At 41.2% G+C, this 15,413-nt stretch overlaps 1 protein-coding gene across 3 annotated transcripts in view; it reads left to right on the top strand.

Moving 5' to 3' along the window:
- The window catches only part of PDZD2 (PDZ domain containing 2), a 514,756-nt gene that overhangs the window by 192,615 nt on the left and 306,728 nt on the right, over positions 1 to 15,413 (top strand). Inside the window, exon 1 of one of the 3 annotated variants that reach the window (XM_056824531.1) lies at positions 14,680 to 15,231. The exons of the other annotated variants lie outside the window; for them this stretch is intronic. The gene's annotated coding sequence lies outside the window, so the exon portion shown is untranslated. Of the gene's footprint in view, positions 1 to 14,679; positions 15,232 to 15,413 lie in introns of those variants that run through there. 3 annotated transcript variants of the gene reach the window in all.

The following is a 15,413-nucleotide window of genomic DNA, read 5'->3' as shown; positions in this document are numbered from 1 at the left end:
GAATTGTTTTATATGAAATGATCCACATAGCCTTTGAGATCCAAATTACATATAAAAGTGTGTAACTCATAGACATACAGCATAACCACAGAATCCAGATTTTTCTAGTTTGAGAAGTTAGCCTGATTTCTTTCATTTTGCATGTGTGTTCAGATAAAAAATATCTGGCTCTCTCAAGGCTCTGTTGTGAGGACACAGAGCCTCTCTCTGGCAGTGCCCTCAGACTGAGGCTATGAATATTTTCTTCGTTATTCCCCAATACTGGGAGAAACTGGTTGCTCCTCGTGGGAGTCTTTTTTTTTCAAGGTTTTCCAGAAATATCTAGGGTAAAGGATCTGTCAATTACATGTAAAAAAAATTAACATTTATTTATTTTTAAAATCCTTACCTTCCATCTTGGAATCAATACTAAGCACCAGTTCCAAAGCAGAAGAGTGGTAAGGACTAGGCCACTGGGGTTAAGAGACTTGCCCAGGCCAAATTTGAACCTAGAACCCCCAGTGTAAGCCTGACTCTATCTGCTGAGCCACGTAGCTGCTTCTAACATTTATTTTTTTAAGTTTTGAGTTCAAATTCTTTCCTTCCCTCCCATCTCTAACCTTCCTTTTGAGAAGACAAGCAATATAATGTTGTTTATGCATGTAAAGCCATGCAAAATATATTTCCATATTAGTTTGGCATTTAATTTTCTAAGTATATGTTTATCTCTCAAATAGATTGTATTCTTCTGAAGGGGAAGGTGTTTACAATTTTTTTTAAACCCCCACCTTCCATCTTGGAGTCAATACTGTGTATTGGCTCCAAGGCAGAAGAGTGGTAAGGACTGGGCTAGGGTGGTTAAGTGACTTGCCCAGGGTCACACAGCTAGGAAGTGGCTGAGTCCAGATTTGAACCTAGGACTGTTTACAATTTTTTAATTTGTTTTTGTAGCTCCAGCATATTACTTGGTATATAGCAGGCACTTAATAAGTGCTTGTTGAATGAATCAGCTATTTAAAAGCTACTTGTCATTTCCCTCCTATCTTCTGCTAAGCTTAAGCATTCAGTAATTCAGAATTAAAAAAAAAAAAGAAAAAAAAAGAATCAAAATACAGGGGCAGTTAGGTAGCACAGTGGATAGAGTGCCAGGCCTGGAGCACCTGGGTTCAAATCTGACCTCAGACACTTCCTGGCTATGTGACTTTGGGTAAGTTACTTAACCCCAATTGCCTGGCCCTTACTGACCTTCTGCCTTGGAATCAATTCTAAGACAAGGATTTTAAAAAATTATAACACACTTCCTTAAAGAAATTTAAGGCAACTCTATCGACATGTAAAAATACCTCTACATTTTAGTTGATTTAAGTAAAAAGATTTAAGTAAAAAAAAATTAGAATACATGGCAATATTTAATCAAGCAAAGTGTACAACTGGCCGGCAAACCCACGTGGTATTCAGAGTAGCCAGACAAAGTTCGACTTTGTCAGTATGTATGAAGCTTTAAGTAGATCTTTTTTCAAAATAGTTTCTTGTATGAGAGCAACTGTCCTGTTGAGTTGGATACATCAGAAGTAAAGGCCTCTGGACCCTGCTGGTGCTAAGTGAAAGTCCAAGATGGATGGGCAGCAAGGAGAGTGGCCAACACATCATTCTCCTAAGTAGGATTCTGACTGGGGAAAGACGCCAGGGGCTTGATAAGTGAATCCACATGGACAGCAATGGCGTGTGGGACCTGTCCAATTCCATTGTACCATGGTACAGGCAGTTATTGAGGAATTAAGCCTATGCAGATTTTAAAAATCCTGAACAAAAAGTAATACGTGGGTCTAGCACAATGAAGCTTGTCTTCCAGCTCTCCCTCTCTCTCTCATCTGGGCAGCTGGAGCAGGACAAAGCAGACAGTGAGGGGACGTAGCTTCTTTAGGGCATCCTTCAGTAGGCTGCAGGACAGTGTGTGGCCATCAGCAGCAGAGCACAGCCAGCACCCATGGCTGCTGACTGCCGAAAATGAAACCATGCTTGAAAACAGGAGGGAGGCTCTGGCTAAGATTATGGAAGGGACACTGGGGGTTGGGGGGAAGCAAGTGATGTAAATCACTTCAAGATGGAGCTGAGTCTACTTGAAAGGAGCCAATTGGAGGCTACAGACTTTTTATGGATTTTAAAGTTTGTATATAAGAAGCAGAATTTGCATTCTGGCATACTTGGGCCCACAAGATTCTCCCACCTCTTTCCAGCCTTCCCCACACTTCCTTTCTTTGCCATGGACAAAAAGGGCCTTGCAGAGATGTTCCCTGAGTAGACTGCTGGAGCAAGAGAGGCTGGTTACCCATTTACTGGGCTTGTTAAGGCATCAGCTTTGCTCTATTTGGAAGGGGAAAGGGAGATGCTGTTCAGCAGCCAGGGACTTACTGTCCAGCCTGGGGGTTGCTGAATGAATTATACAGAGTGAGAGTAGGGAGAGTGGACAGGGGAGCTGGGCATGGGGACATATGCTAAGCTAACTTCCTCTGTGTCCGGCTGTCAAAGAAGGGGCAAGCTAACTCAAGCTAGAAATGGGACAGGTCTAAACTTCCATGTCAGTCACAAGTAGGATCCAGCCATTATTTAGCCACTCTGCGTCCAGCCTGGATGGAATACGAAGACCCAATCTTTAAAAAGAAAAAAAAAAGAGCCAAATGGGGAGCCCATGCAACTTACTAACTCTCATGGCCAACAGCAGTTCTCATTGGGGGGGCAAAGGTGGCAGCTGACTCACATGGCCAGGGAAACCACAGTTTTCTGGTTTTCACCATCTTTGGCACATGTGCCAGAGGTTCTTTAGTTGGAATATAAGCTGAAGAGACTCTTTAAACATTTCTTTTTATTGTGATCAACTTGACTGACTTCAACACACATGGTCACACTTTTTAAAAAACCCCTTACCTTCCATCTCAGAATGGCTACTACATATGAGTTCCAAAGCAGAAGAGTCATAAGGTTAGACAATGGGGGCTAAGTGACTTGCCCAGGGTCACACAGCTAAGAAGTATTTGGATTCTGTTTTGAACCCAGGACCTCTCATCTCTAGGCCTGGCTCTCAATCTTCTGAGGCATCTTATTATATAATACTTTAAAAACACATTTAAAAAATTTCCCTATTATATGCCAAAATCATCTCCAATATTGAGTCCACTTGATTGCCCTGGGGTGAGGAGGCTCAAGCAATGCCTCCAAGATTGTTGGTGACTTCCAGCCGTGGGGAATTTATGGTCACCTAGAGATTAAAAAGGTGTCACTCACATACATAGGTGGGGTCATTGCCTTTCAGACGCATTTGCTTTCTATAATATTTGGACCATTTCATAGCTCTATCAATAGTCTTTTATTGTGCTTATCTTTCCACAACTCCTCCAGCCTTGATCTCTCCTTTTGTCACCTTTGAAAATTTGCTGGGTAAGAGGTGAAATTATTTTCTATGGAGACAAATAGTGACAAGGGTATGAGTTATCAGATGGGAATATCTAGTCTACATGTGTGAAGCCAAGGAACAGAAGCCTCAGAAGTGAGAGGAAGAACCTTAGAAACAGTGACCTACAAGAAGATATATATACCTGGATCCAGTGGAGAACGTGGAATAGGGTAAAATGAGAGAAAGGACAAAGTAGAATTGCTTGGATGTTCTTAAAGGCCAAATTAAACTTCTGTATTTGAGCCTGAGGTAAGTGGAGATTTAAAAATGGCGGAGCAAAGTACTCAATAGTGTTTGACTTTGTGGTCATTTTGGTTGAGATACTCCCTCTGTATAGAAGCTTGGAGAGTATTTCTGCATTTAATCCTAAAGTGGATTAGATCACCTTCTTCCCAACTTCTACCCATTTCTGATTGAGTCCCACCAGGTGGGTGCCTCTGATTAGCCTAATGAAGGACAGTATTTGGACAATATTGCCCTTTTTGCACTTCCGCAGAGATGACCAGTTCAGTTGTGAGCTTTCTAATCCTCCCCTATTTTGACAATAAGAAGGTGGAAATGGAAGCAGATGTTATAGTCAGGCTATTCTGATTAATGGAAGATGGAAGGAATTGCCTTTTTTTTTTCCTTTGGGTCTTCTGGTTTGTGTTAATGTGATTTATGCCATATTCAGGAATGTACAGACTTGTCCTTGGGGTTTGCAACTTTTGCAACTGACATTGTTGGACCTGATAAATAGTGAAATAAATGATCTGAAATACTTTTTGCTTCCAAAGATAAGTTTCTTACTGAGCATTCCTCACTCTGTCAGCTCTCAATGGACTTGATACTCATCAGGTGAACCCCAAGTGAGTCAATGGTGGGTATGGGGGTAAGTAGAGAGTAGTGCTGACTTCTTCTGAGTGGGGTAAATCAGATGCAAAATTGTAAGGATCGTTTAATAAATATCTTTTGGCTTGTTCATTATCATAATTACTTGGGCCTCACATTTCTTCTATGACCTAGCAGCAATGTGCCCACTCAGTATAAGCTTGTTGATGGAGAGTAGGTTGTCCCCAGGTTTTCTGAGAGGCAACCTGTGGGTGGGTAGGACTTGCTAGGATCCCACCTCAGATATCTTCTAGATGTGCAATTATGGACAAGTCACTTGAGCTCTGAGAACTTTAGACCTCTCATCTATAAAATGGGACTAATGATATTTAAACCATGTACCACATAAAGTCGTCTTAAGGAAAGTGATTTGTAAACCTTAAGGCAGAAGATAAATGTAAATTATTATTATCAAATAGAAAGGCATTGTCAATATTTTATTTCTGAGCCTTTCTGAAAAGACTCCGATGATACCTTTTTTTCTGGTATTTGACTACTTGGTATGAGGCTTGATTACTTCAAAATAATTTAAACCAAATAAGTATGTTATTGGAAAAAAAATGTATTGTTTTATATAATTTACATTTCTCTTTGCATTTCTCCCAGGGATCTATTCCTTTAAGATTCATTTTTGAAAGAGACCTTGAAAACAATTTTCCACAAAACTAAACAATATATTTCCAAATCTGGCAATAGTTTTCCTCAGCCACTGTTCCCAATCTCTGAGAAGGGCAAGTATAGTTAAGATCTCTTTAAAGGTTCTAGCCTTAAGGTTAGTCAAACACTCCTTAGTCTAGTCACCATTCCTAATGGAGGTGATCATTCCTACTCTATAGTCTTGGGGATTCCCAAGCCATTTTAATGCTGTTATCCTCAGGGACACTGAATTTTTAAAGTTCATCCAATCAATTTGAATTACTCCCCTTCCATCTTTGCTACCATCATTTGCCTTCAGATCATTCTCACTTTCTCAAAGACTTCACGAATTACTATTTTTGTAAAAAGCCCTTACTTTCTGACTTAGACTCAATAGTAAGTTTTGATTCCAAGACAAAAGAGTGGCAAGGGCTAGGCATTTGGGGTTAAGTGACTTGCCCAGAGTCACAGTTAGGAAGTTTTTGAGATTAGATTTGAACCCAGGATCTCCTATCTTCATCTCCATCTACTGGGCCACCTAGCTTCCCCTACTGACTGCTTTCTTGATTGTCATCACCCTTATCACTTGTGTGCATGACTCCTTTAACAGCCTGACCACACAACTCTTCAGTCTCCTCAGTTCTAATGACTACCACTCCAGCTCCATATTATCTCTTAGAATTTCAATATCTCTAATCCTGAAGGAATTTGTATTTGATTCCAGAAGTAATAAGGAGCCACACTGAAGTTTATTGAGTAAGGGCATGACATGGTCAAGGCTATGTTTTAAGAAAGTAAAACTGGCATATGATGGGTGCATTGGAGTGGGAAGAAACTTGAAGCCACCAGACAAATTAAGAAGCTATTGCAGTAGTCTTGGCAAGACATCATGGCAACTTGGAGTAAGGCCATAGCCTTGGGAGTTAGTGAAGAGAGGGGACATGTGTGAGGTGTTGATAAACATGATTTGGGAACTGCATAGATACGTATCATGAGTAATGCTGAGTAGTCCAGGTTTACACATTGGTGAAGAGCCTGGGTTCTTGGAAGGACAGGGGTTTAATTGATTGTAATAGTCTATTTTGGTCATGTCAAGCTTAATATCCAGTTTAAATTTGTAATAGGCAATTGGTGATCCAAGTCTGGAGCTGAAGAGACTAGGGCTAGATATATAGATCTGGGAGTTATCAGCATGGAGGTGATAATTGAACCTTAAGGGAGCTAATGAGATCACCAAGTGCAAGTGCAAGGAGAAAGAAGAAGAGGGCCCAGGTCATAGTATTAAGGGACAACCACAGTAAATGGTATGACATAAATGAAAATCTAGCAAAGGATCCATGAGGAGTAAGAGAACCAAAGGAGAGGAATGTCACAAAGCCCAGAAAGGAGAGAATACCCAGATGGTGAAGGTGCTCAATAGAGTCAAATGTTGCAGAGTGGTGAAAAAAAAAAAAGCACGAACCTTGAGAATAGCTTATTTGGCATCCATGAGATCATTACTCAGAGAGTAATCTCAGCTGGCGAAACTGTAAGGTTGAAGCAGTATTGGAGACAGTGAAAGGAGAGCAAATATGGAGGCTGAATATTGGTGACTTTTTCTAAGTTTAGCTTAATAAAGTAAGGAGAGATTTAGGATAACAGTTCTCAGAGATGGTGGATTTGGTGAAGGCTTTTTTAAAGATGGGGGAGATTTGGGTGTGTTTGTAGGCAGCAGGGAAAAATAGTTGTGAAGATTGAAGATTGTGTGTGTGTGTGTGTGTGTGTGTGTGTGTGTGTATACAGAAGCACATGCATGTGAGGGGGTGATGCTGTGAGAAGGAGGGCAAATTAGAAAAGAGAGGAGATAATTATATTAAGGATTCTTGTAGATGTATTGGTCTTGGTTAGGAGAAAGGCTTCATCAGAGACTAGAGTTAATGAAGATAATGGCTGATCATGTCAGGGCAATGGGAGTTGAGGGGGAAGAGGGGATTCTGGAGAGTGGCTATAAAATTATGGTAAAGAACGACATGAGGTCCTCAACTGACAAGGTTGGAAGTTGAGGGAAGGGGAAAGGATGCGATGAGAAATTTGAGAAGAGAAAAGAAGGTTTGGAATAGCTTCTATGTTAAGAAGGGTAGAACGTTGTTTAGAGAGGAATTGAAGGAATGCCTCCTTGTAGTGAGTATCTGGCTCAGATTAGAGCATATAAATTTGTAGTGGTTCCAGCCAGCACAGGACATCTAGGTGGCTCAGTAGATACAGTACTGGGCCTGGAGTCAGGAAGACATAGCTTCCTGAGTTTAAATTTGGCCTCAAACAAATGGTTCAAGGCCCAGAGCAAGTCTTAACCCTGTTTGCCTTGATTTCCTCATCTGAAAATTAGCTGGAAAAGGAGATGGCAAACCACTCAAGTATCTTTGCTAAGAAAACCTCAGATAAGTCCTGAAGAGTTGGTTACCACTGAAATGACTGAACAACAGCCAACACAATTGTATGGCTTCTTCTAGCTCCATTTGACAGCATGTAAGTAGGAATGAGGGAGGTGAAGAGTGGAGAGTAAACCAGAATTAGTGAAAGGTAAGAAGAGAAAGGAATAGGAGATTCAAGAGCAGAGGGTAATGTAGAGTTGAGTTGGTTCCCAAAGGGGTTGAGACTGGAATGGAAGAGAATATCTAAAGCATTGGTATTGCCCTTGGGGCTTAGGGAGAGAGGGACTGGAGGTCACAGTGAGGACAAAGAATGGATTTAGACATAATAAAAGTTGGAATAGCAAAAGTTTATTTGAAGATAACAGAATTTTAGAGTTCATAAACAAAGAAGTGGAGCACTTCTCTATATCAAGGGTATTGAAGGGAACATGGACATATATGTTGATGTCCCCTAGTAGGAGGACAAGAGTTGAGGTAGAGAGAAAGAGAAAGACTGTGAAGCAGACACTTAATTCATTGAAAAATGAGTGCAATTGCCATCAGGGTTGGTTTATAATGGTCACCAGGATCTGAAATGGGTGATATATTTGGATAGAATTAACCTCAAAGGAGGAGTTACTGAGTGGCTATGGATTTTGATTCAGGCTCAGTGCCAATGGTTAGCTTTCTGTTCATACCAGCTATCCACTGATTGTTGAGAAGTTTTCATCGTTTCAGTAGGGTACTAACTAGCTGCAGTAAAATCTGTGATGGGTGTCTAAATCCTGAGCTTTCTCCTTGTGCTTGGCCTAGGGGACATGGTTGTCTATTGGATTTATGTAGCTCAGTTGACCTTGGATGTGGCTGGGTCGTCTTCTCCAGGGAATTTCTGCTCTCTTCTTCTCTTCCCACCCCCCCCCCACCCAGACTTTTATAGCTACATACGGTTTGGATCTGTTAGCAAACACTTGTATAATTATACCTCTCTCTGTTTATAGATTCAGTAAATGGCTCTGGTGAGAGGATATCTATTCTTCTTCAAGTGTTTGGTCCAAAACGTTTCCCTCTTTGTGAATAGTTCATTATTTTATTGCAATCCATTTGATGCTTGTTTTATTCACTTCTGAGCATCTTGTTACTGGTACATACAATAACAATAATCCTGTCAATCATCTAAAAAGAGTTGACCTTGGAAATATATGTTCCTCGTTGATATGCTTTTATCATTGCCTGGAACCCAAAGGAGACAGATGTGATTAAGACCATAGATTTGATTGGAAATCATTTATTTGAAGGAGGCAAGCCATGTAGATGAGGGGTTGGAGGAAGGCTTAATTTTTTAGAGTCTCAACTATTAGTGAACTTTCTTTAAACTCAACACTAATCTTAGATAACTGATTTTTGCCCCATTGTGCCCACCTATTTGCTCAAAAACTTAAAAAAAAAAGGATATCACTAGAAGCATTCGACTTGATTGTTGTGAGTAATAAAACCCTTCCTGAACTTATGCTGGTGCTCCACTGCTCCTTCCTTTGTTGAAATTCAACTCAATCAAACAAGCATTTATAAGTCACCTACAATATTCAAAGCACTGTACCAAGTCCTAGGGATATCAAGATAAAGAGGAAAGCCACCTTGAAAGAAAGGCAATATCCCTTCTACTGGGGGTGGAGGGTGGAGAATAAACTGTTAGCAAATATTTACAAAAGGCCATCTTGGGGGAGGATAAAAACACTAATTCTGGGAATTAGGAAAAACTTGTCAGTTAAGAAAATCTTTTTTTTTTCTCCAACCCTTACTTTCTGTTTTAGTAACAACTCTAAGAAAGAAGGGCAAGGGCCAGGCAATCAGGATTAAGTAACTTGCCCAGGGTCACACAGCTAGGAAGTGTCTGAGGCCATATTTGAACCCAGATTCTCCCAACTCTAAGCCTGGTGGTCTATCCACTGTGCTAACTAGATATCCCTTCTTAAAATAATCTTTGAAAGAAACTAAGGATTCTTAGAGATGGAGGCTTAGAGAGTGGGGAAAGAGATATGGAGAATAAGGGGAGACTACATTCTAAAAGTGAGGCAGATTATTTAAGGTACAAAGGTATGAGATGGAAGATGAATTCCATTCCCACCCACTCCTGGTAAAGTTACTTGGGAGGGCATCCCTCCTAGAGTTTGACACACCCACCCTGGCTGCTTTTCTTTTTCCAGTTCTTTTTCTCAGAGAACTTAATTATAGTGTGGTACAGTGGAGAGCTCAATAGTGGTTTTTGGAGGCAAAAGACTTGGGCTTAAATTCTGCCTCCATCTTTTCTTTTAACAACTCACTCAAATTGATGGTGTTTGCAGTCTTTTAATTAGGGTAATAGTACTATCAATTTCATTATCTAAGTTATTGATACAACTTGTTACTGTGGGCAGATCATTTAACCTCATTAAGGCTTTCTCATCTTTCAAATGAAGGGCTTCGACTAGTTGACTTTTACTTCCTTAAGACCCCAAGTCTATGATACTTTAAAATATTTTATAATTTTAATTTCATCTAAATCTAAATTTCTTTGTACTTTTGTGACATGTTTTACAGCTACTTATATATTATTTCTCTGATAGAATATAAGGTCCTTGAGGGCAGGGTTTGCTTTGTTTTGTCTTTGTATTCCTGTGTCTAGCAGAGTAGCTTCTATAAGGAAGGGACTTCCGACATGTTAATTGTTCTAGGTCTACAATACAATGTACTAGGTACTTGGTGATGGTACATAGGGTCAAAGGAATCACTAAATGAAATATTCTCTACTCTTTGATTTGATATATAAAACAAGAGTCAGGGATCTAATGAGAGGTACAGTAAGCACATATTTATAAGGAAACATATCAAAAGTAGTCAATACAACTTTTTTCCTTTTTATTCCCAATTTTACAAAACACAAACACTTCCATATACAAAGAAAAAGATTGTACATAACTGAAATCAGAAATCTCTTAAATACTTGGCTTACTTTTCTTAATATCTACATAATAAATCCCATCCAGAAGTGTCCCAGCCCTTCTCATCTTCCCTGTATCACAGCAGGTATCATCCAGAAGACTGACATGTATGTATAAATGAAGTCTTTTATGTTTTCATCTTTCTGGAGGTATTATTCACAGTTTATTCTTCCAGCATTAATTCTATGCTGTGTATAATGTTCTCTTGGGGACTAAAGTAAGAACTTTTGAATAGTCATTGCAGGGGTTGTGATTGTATGCCTGGGAACCATTGAGTAGAATAATAGTAATTATAATTTATATAGTTTTAAAGTTTTGCAAAGCACTTTACATATTTTATCTCATGTGGAGAGATGGGATTAAGATAGAAGATAATTCAAGCAGTTCTCTAGCCTAGGCCCCTAATGAAAGCCAGCCATTACCTATGGATAAGATGGAATCCCATAGCAGAGGCTCCCCAGCGTTATTTCCTAGACCCCAAATCTTACAGGACTCTTGGACATCACCTTATAAGGAAGTTCATTTTTATTTCTGATCTAAATCTCTCCTTCTGCATTTTTAGTCTACTTCCTCTTCTATACTATATGGAGATAAAGACATCTGGTCAGTGTCCTTCTTATAATCACCTTTCAAGCACTTGAAGATTGTTAAGTTGCTCGAAGATACTTTTTCTCCAGACTAAACAACCTCCAATCCTTTAACCTTTTCTCATAGGTTCTATTTTCCTTCTCTTTAATCATTTTAGTTCTTCCTTGGAGCTTTTCCAGTTTCTCTACATCCCTCTTAAGATATAGAGTCTTAAATTGGACATAACATTTTAATAAGGGTCTGATTCCTGCCAAGTTCCATACAGTGGGGGGGCAACTTCCCTTTCATGTCATTTTCCCTGAAATGTTAATTCACCCCAGCATCATGTTGGTTTTTTACTATCAGCATAGCTTGCTGACCCTGTATTTAATTCATGGTCTACTATGATCCCCAGGTCTTTTTCTGTTGTAGGTCTCACCAGATCTGTCTTGTGTCTGTGTAGTTTAGTTGTCATTCCAAAGTATCTGATTGCAGCTGCAATCCCTCCCACTGAACTTCATCCTGTTGCTGTGAAACCATTTCTTTGGTTGGTTGAGGACACTTTAATTCCATTCTTTTCTTTTAACAGCTCCCTCCAATTGATGGTGTTTGCAGTCTCTCAATGAGAGAAACAGTACTTTCAATTGCATTATCCAAGTTATTGATATAACATGTTAAATACACTTAGACTCAGGATTAACCCCTGCTGGGCGTCATTTTAGGAATATCTGTTTCCCTCCTTTGACTGAACCCCTAATCACTTCTACAGGCAGGTATGAGCTCCATCTAATGGAAATGTTGTCCAGACCATATCTTTCCAGCTTGCTGATGAGAAAGTCATGTGGATCCAAATGTTTTATTGAAATTGAGAGCTAGGCTCTAGATTGTCTACTTTCTGCATGAATTCTTTTCTGATACCTCCCAGCTGCCTATGTTGCCTTTTCTCCAAATTAGTATACATTTTCTATTCACTGATATATGTATGCACATATGTGCACTGTTGTGTCCCCAGATAGAATGCAAACTCTTTGTGGGCAACTGTTTCATTTTTAAATCTAGCATTTAGTACAGTAGCTGGCACATGATAAGTGCTTTATTTTTTTCTTTCCTATTATAGACTTAATCATCCAACTAAAAACATTTCAATATATAAAAAAAGTGTGTGGTTTAAGAATGTAATGGAACATTATCACATATTGTTGTTGTTCAGTCATATTTCAGTTGTGTCTGATTCTTCATGACCCCATCTGGGGGTTTCTTTGGCAGAAATACCAGAGTGGTTTGCCATTTTCTTTCTCCAACTCATTTTACAGATGAAGAAACTGAGGGAAATTGGGTTAAATGACTTGTCCAGGATCACACAGCTAGTAAGTGGCTGAGATCAGATTTGAACTCAGGAAGTCTGGAGTTTTCCTGACTCCAGACCCAATGGTCTTTCCATTGAGCAACCTAGCTGTCTTATTACATAGAAGATGCTTATTAAATGTTTGTTAATTGCACACTTTCAAGAAGAGAACCCAATGTCAAAAGATCTGACCTTAGGAGGTGGGATCAGAAGACCAAGCCAGCAATATTCATAGGATTTTAGTAGTTACTTCACAGCATGTTGGCCAAAAGATCAAAGATTGCCTGAGCTACCAAGAGAGGGGAGGGATTTAGCAATCAAAGGATTAGCAGGCACAGACAACAGGGAAGAGAAATCAGAAACCAGGTCATAATGGAAGCCAATGGGAACAGCATTCATGTTACAAACATTTGATTTCTGTGTTTCTCTTCTGGGATCAAGCTCCTGCACAAAATCCTCCAACAGTTGTCTTAACTCTGTCACCAAATGGCAGGGAAGGGTCTAGTGAGTAGGATATGACTTGCCATTCTGCTAGAAAGTTTGCTTTGAATCCAGAGCTATAAGCATTTTGTTAAAACATTTTTTTCCTTGCTCTACACTTGGTCCAGAGAGGCAACAGAGTGCATAGTGTGTTGGACCTGGAGCTGGGAAGACCTGAACTGGAATCTTGCCTGAGATACTTACTGGCCATATACATAGCCAGTTCACTTCTCTGAGGCTCAGTTTCTTTATCTGTATAATGGGGATGATGATAGCCCCCACCTTATCAACATATACTGCTCAAATGAGATAATTGTTCGCTTTAGAGCACTATGGAAATGTAAATTTTAATCATTAAGTTCTTTGCTCAGCTTGGTTTATGGCATATAAGCAAAAGGCTAATGGTGGGGCTGGCCCTTTTGAAGGTTTCAGTTTCAGGTTTGTTTTGTTTCTGCTTTCTCTTCTCAACTACCACCAGTAGTGTGTTTGCCACTTTTCCAGAGGCCCAGAGTCTGCAAGGTGATGTGGGGAATGGAGGTTGGGCACAAGGTTAGAGGAAAGGGAATAAGCATTTTCTATTATGGCACTAGGCTAACCTCAGTGCAGCAGTCAGGCTATTTCTAGTGCAGGTGACCATGAGAATTACTAAGAGGTAGGCTCTCCTGCCCTGGCTCAGAGAACATTGCCCTTCTTCTGCAGTTACCCTATTTTCACCTGCCTGTAATGGTCCTGGGAGCTGAAGTCTTTTTCTTTTGCTTCTTTTCTTCATAAATTCCCTGAAGCCTCCCAGATTTGCCTTCATCCTAAAGCTAATTTGCAATTCCAGGCTTCAGGATGCCTAGGAAGGAGAGGCCTATCTTTAGCGTAATTGTGTGGGAGTTAGTAGTGATTTTGGAGCTAGAGAACCCGAGTTTAAATCTTATCTCTTTCACCTCAGTGATCTTGGGCAAGTCACCACTATCTCACTGGGTCTCAGTTTCCTAAAAAGCAAAATGATAGATAACCTTTTAAGTACTTTCCATCCCTACCCGAGGTGTCCATATGCTTAGGAAGAAAGTAGGGCCTGCTGGGGATCTTTAAGGCCCATCTGAACACAGGCCTGCATTTTTTGGTGAATTTCTGAGGCTAGGCTTTCCCTGGGCAGGAAAGTCGGACTCTAGCCACAGCCTCTTGGGGACCCCAGCTTAGATCTATTAAACAAAAAAAAAAGGTTCAAATTAGGTTTTGAGCAAGATATCTACAACTATTTGAAGTTTGTAGAAGCAGCAGTTTTTGCTCTTCAGCAAAAAGTTGGAAAAAAAATTCAAATTAGAGTTTGAGGCAGGGTGAGTAAGAAACTTCATGAAACAAAACGTGCGACTTCTTCCCTCCCCCTTTATGAAAAACAAATACAGTCTTCCTGCCTTGTTTGTATTGCCATTAATTTAAGACAGGAAGCACTCAATGGGTGTGATCTAAACAATAGAGCCGCCTGGGTCCAGCTTCCTCCGCGTTCCACAGCTGGGGAGATGGCTGCATGGCAGAAGCCCATTCTGCTCTCCCGGGAAGAACTTGTTGATTGAACTTAGCAGAAGAAGGGGAGGGGAGGGTATGTTGCAAGGGAAGGTGGAAAGGAAATTCTTAAGCCGTGCAGTCACAGCCGACTGTAACTCATTGGTGGTATGCTTGGCTACCCCAGGAGTAAAATCGGGCTGCTGAGATTTCTGGAAAACTTCCGGGCTTTCTGCCCCGCGTGCAATTTGTTTTGTTTTTATTTTTTTAAACCGGCCCCCGAGGTGATTGTGCAACTGAGTGATTCTGAAACAAACTGATGGAGGGAGGTGGGGCTGGGGTGGGGGGCTGGACCACGTGAGGGATACCCCTGCCTATGGGCCAGGGGGTGGTGGGTCTCTTTTAGATGAATCCCCACCCCCACCCCCCCCTCACACACACACACACACACACACACACACTTACACGCGCGCGCGCGCACGCACGGACTCCGGCCGCTGATGTAAACAAAGGTGTCTGAATCCGAAACCTAAAACTCCCAGAGATTCTCCCGTCCGCTTTCTGGGGCGCGGGGCATCTGGTGCGCTGAGGAGTTTTGACGAGGGAGCCGGGCGGGCGGTGCGAGAAGCGCGTTAGGATTATACCGCAGTCTTTGCATAACCTCGATTTGGGCTGAGGAAACAGGGGAGGGTTGGAGGAGGAGAAGATGGGGGATTCTCCTGGGGTTTAGGGTTTTGGGAACTCCCCGCGGCCAAAAGCCAAGCTTCAATAGGGCTGCCAGGAGGCGACCAGGATCCGGGGGACCGTCTCTAGGACTGTAGAAAAGAGAGCTAGCCAGTTTGCCCAGGCCGCAGGGACGGGGCTACCTCTCCCACTGGGCAGTCAGGATGCCAGCAGGTGATTAAACTAATTAACGCCCGGGATTGCTAAACCGCCCTGCAGCGGATTACCAGTGAAGCCAGCTGCTGCCTATAGAAATTCCCAGGAAGGTGGAAGATCTCGCAGCTCGCTGGGGAAAGCCGGAAAGGGACTTCAAAGCAGGAGGTAGGAATCTATTTAGGAATATGCCAAGCCCTCCGGGTTGAGAGCAGGGTCCTTGAAGTTGGCGAAGTCTGTGGTAGGTTGGTTTAGAGTGACTGTGTCTAAATCTGCAAAGGGAGATTTTGGGGGAGTGGAGTGGGGGGAATTCCGCGGCTGTCTCTGCAGTATCAGGGAATTTCAGAACT

Source organism: Monodelphis domestica, chromosome 3 (assembly GCF_027887165.1).
Source record: "Monodelphis domestica isolate mMonDom1 chromosome 3, mMonDom1.pri, whole genome shotgun sequence".
In the NCBI taxonomy this organism is placed as follows: domain Eukaryota; kingdom Metazoa; phylum Chordata; class Mammalia; order Didelphimorphia; family Didelphidae; genus Monodelphis; species Monodelphis domestica.
Note: the sequence above shows the minus strand (reverse complement) of the source record. Positions and strands in the feature narration are given on the sequence as shown.